Source organism: Mustela lutreola, chromosome 2 (genome assembly GCF_030435805.1).
Source record: "Mustela lutreola isolate mMusLut2 chromosome 2, mMusLut2.pri, whole genome shotgun sequence".
NCBI lineage: Eukaryota > Metazoa > Chordata > Mammalia > Carnivora > Mustelidae > Mustela > Mustela lutreola.
In genome coordinates this window covers 42107043-42111361 of record NC_081291.1, presented here as the reverse complement: position 1 = coordinate 42111361, position 4319 = coordinate 42107043, and the positions used below count along the sequence as shown (strand labels likewise).

The following is a 4319-nucleotide window of genomic DNA, read 5'->3' as shown; positions in this document are numbered from 1 at the left end:
ACATTAAAATGCTTAGAAGTCTAAGTGTCTCTTACAGTTTCATCACAGAGAGGAGTGGAGTGTGTGAAGATGGGTAGCATATCATACAACCAGAGAAGTCCTGTTCACAGGACCTCCTCCAAAATCATTTTTAACTGCATGGGTTTCGGAACAGAGAGCTGATCACATTTAAGACGGATTCAGAAAGACAACAGTGCTTTCCAAATATCTAATCTACAAAACATTGCAACAGATGCAGGAGGTTGGAGGCTTTGACAATTCTATTTAGCAAGCAGTAAAGGGAGAAATAAGGAAGAAGAGACACATTTTCCTCTGCTCTTCCAGATTTAACGTCCAGAATACTTCCTGACTCATTGTGGCCCATATGCCTCTACCCACTTTATGTTTTAAGCACAAATATTTTATTCTCAAATTGAGGGTAGTCGAACCAAGTAGTTTTCCAGTTTTTCGGGATGAAACGTTCTACCACAAGCCAGAAACCATTTTAAAAATCACCTACCACCTTCCCATGAGTCCTGTAAGCAAACAGATGTGCTACACAGAGAAAATGCATGTATCTTATTGCCGTCTGTGGCATGTGAACACAGTTATCTAAGTAGAAGGGGGGAAATGGAATATTGGGAAAAATGGGTCTTTAACACAGATATTTATATTTAAAAATCTATATTTAATCTCAGTGGGGGAGAAAATAAATGATACATGGAATATAACAGAAACATCTCTAAACTGAAATAATGTTCTCATAACACTACTCTTAGCCTTTTATAGACACGCTTCTTTTATTTTGCTTTTGGAAATGGGGTTTTGTTTTTGCGTTGATGGATCTCAGTCAATGATGAGATTCCCTATGACTATTCATTACTTGTTACAGCTAAGTCTCTGGTGAGGTGTGAATATTTATGAAGGCTGTTCCTTTTTTGATTGGCTCTGATTCTGGTAGCCTTATTAAGAATAAGGCTTACACTAGATTTGCACTCTTGGTAAGCAGGGCAGCATACCAAATACTGGGTAGAGTTGCAGTGTTTTCAATAAAAAAAGCACCTGGGAGTATTAAAATTTGGAAGAGTATGTGTAGCCCCCAGGCTGCTTTCTCGTAATATATGCCAGTTTTGAGATTCTGCCATTTCTTCCTTAAAGTTAATGATCTAAATTTCAAATGCAGGAAAGCCCTAAAAGGGAGTGATGGGAAAAGTAGGGGAACAATGGACAACAGGCAGATTTAACCTGAAAGGACCTATGAATGAATCACAAAGTCAAGCAGCTATGCACCTTAAGGTCACTTTTTAAAGCTGTGGTATAAAAGTTGTTGCCTGGAGGCAACTTTGCGCTCACCAACTAGATACCACGAGCAAAGCTCACCCTCCAGAGTTGGAAAAATTTATGGACAAGAAATTATCCTTGAAATTAAATGGTGGCTGACAATGTCCAAGGACTATTGTGGGGGTTTGATCCGTTTATGATTATTGAGATAGATGAATGTGTGGAGATGGCAACTAGTGGGCAACAGAACAATATTGGAATGGTGGTAACACGAGGAAATAATGTCATCATGTTAGAAGACTTGGAATGAGTATAAACAATGGGTGTGTTCATCAGAAGAAATCAACTGCTTCCACATGTCCCCTCTTGAGAGTACCTTTTCTACTACAATATAAAAATTAGGTCACGTGCATTTTCATGTTGGACTTTTTTGTTAAATAAACTTGTGTAACAGTAAAACAAACAAACAAACAAACAAACAAAAAAAACCAGTGTTCCCTAAGAAAGATACCACAATAAATGATTACGCTAGCTGAAAAAAAATAACTAAGTGCATATAAATGTGTGCAGAAGAGGAAGGGTGTGACTGCATGCAAAATTATATTGCTCTCCAGTAAATATTAATTGCCTGTGGCTTGTTAGATAACTTTGGGGATGCAGAATATAGATTGTGAGTCCTTCCTAATACCAAATGTACAACATGATTCAGGAAAAAGAAAAGGACACTGACAGAGAAAAAATACGAACACCAACTCATGGACACCATGTTTACTATTTCAGGTAAGAAAAAGAGTCAGTTTTTACTGAATCAAAATTAGGATAGAATAGCAAAAAACAAAACAAAACAAATCAAAAAACCAAAAAAACCCTACCTGAGTTATATTATAACTCAGTTATATTACAACTCAAGTAACTTCCTAAATTGAAAGTCCTTAGCTATGACCTCAAAACCTGCATATAAATCCAGGATATCATATGGTAATAAAAAGTCAGAGTTAAAGTTGAAAATTGTAATTACAGGCTTATGTTGGCTTTGCCCAGGGCGGCCTCATGCTGGCATTACCTACGCAGCTGTCCTCTTTTTTTGTCTAACACTATGCTGTGGCCGTCTAGAAATTCTCAGTAATTTTATCTTTGAACTTGAGTTCTGTAAGTGAAATCCACTGGACAAAAGGGCATGTGTTCGAGCAGAGGCTAGAAGTGCAGTCTGCGTGTTGGACATGCACCATTCACCAAGAGTTCTCAAAGCACCGTCCACACAGACTTCCGCACACCTGCTCTGCAGAGGAATTCAGTAAGACCCAAACTGAGTAAAAAGGAAGCTGATTACATCTACAACTGAGTATGCAAGGTGCTGACAGCCCTGAGAGGCCGTATCTTCCATTGTAATTAGAATTTTGCCCCAAATGCAGAAAGAGAACAATGGCATTCTCAGAAATACTAATGACCAAAGAACCTTACTCAGTCTTTTCTTCTATGTTACTACTTCCAGCCACAGTTACTAGCAATTACTACAATTCCAATTACTAGCCAACCACAAACGTCAAAATTACGACACCAGAGTAGAGTGAAAGACAGGGCAACCCACACTTCATTTCCCCTTCGATCCTTTCTTATTCATCAATAAGCCAAAAACAGAAAGTATTGGCAAAATGCACGCATATCCGATTAAATAACAACAGCTGAATTCATTTTGTCCAGCATTTCCATCATTCTGAAAAGCACAAAATACCTACACATGTAGAAACTACAAAGCACAAACTGTAATTTTGGTGATTCCACCTATAAGCTAAATGTTCTTGTATTTGCATTTAAAGTTGGCACTGTATAACATAAAGATGCATAGTAAACTTCATGCTAAAAATTAACATTTTAAATTTTCCTTCGAATGACATTAAATAGCAAATAAAAAGCATCATGACAACTCAAGGGAGACAAATTAAGGAAAATGCTTTATTTATACACACACACACCTTTTCCCTTTGTTTTGAACAAATGGTCTCACATTTTCATTTTATACTTGGAGCCACAAACCACATAGTCAGCCATTAGTTATGAATAAAATACTCTGGCTCTCAAAGAGCAAGACATCTTTCTTCCTTCTGCAATCACCTGAGTAATATCATTCTGACCCTCCACTTGCTTTTCTTATGTGTGTTTTCCCTGCTGAGGATCCTAAGAACGTAAAAGCCAGAAATAGGCCCAGTGGTATTTATTTGCCTGATGGTCAAAACAGAATTAACCAAACTACTAGTAATGCTTATTTCAAGGAACTAGCAATCATTTTTTTTTTTTTAAAGATTTTATTTATTTATTTGACAGGCAGAGATCACAAATAGGCAGAGAGGCAGGCAGAGAGAGGAGGAAGCAGGCTCCCTGCTGAGCAGAGAGCCCCACTTGGGGCCCGATCCCAGGACCCTGAGATCATGACCTGAGCTGAAGGCAGAGGCTTTAACCCACTGAGCCACCCAGGTACCCCAGGAACTAGCAATCTTTGATAAGAGAAGTTAGAAGCTCTCTTTCCACCAATGATGTTTCATACACGGGACTCACAACGTAAGTTATTTTTACCTGTTTTTTTTTTAATAATTTTTTATTTTTTATTAACATAAAATGCATTATTATCACCTTGTGTTCTTGTCAAATAACATCTTGCCTGATAACTCTCCCGATGGTTTTATACTTGCATACCTGCATTTGTAGCTATAGTCTCTGTTGGCTAGTGTGTCAGATATGTAGGAGTCCTACTGGGGCTTCTAGTTTATGAACTTTCTAGACTGGCATCTCAGTAAGAATATCATCTCATGTCATGATGACTCAGTTACCTACAATGGTTGATCAGGAAGAGACATGCTTTTGATAACTAGGTTGTTGGCATCCATGGCCAAATCATAGGACTACACCCATCTTTCCAATGACTGCAGAAAATTGTGATAAGAGTTTGAAAATGATTAAGAGTCATTTCAAGTCTCCTTCAGTCTCATCTTTAACCCACTGAGCCACCCAGGTGCCCCTCCTTCAGTCTCATTTTTAAATAGGATGCTTTGTAGGATCATTTC

The 4319-nt window shown here is 38.0% G+C and overlaps 1 pseudogene; it reads left to right on the top strand.

Annotated features, from left to right (window-relative positions):
* The first annotated feature begins 1353 nt into the window (after positions 1-1353).
* LOC131824142 (small nuclear ribonucleoprotein G-like) lies at positions 1354-1570 on the top strand (annotated as a pseudogene).
* Positions 1571-4319: the final 2749 nt, after the last annotated feature.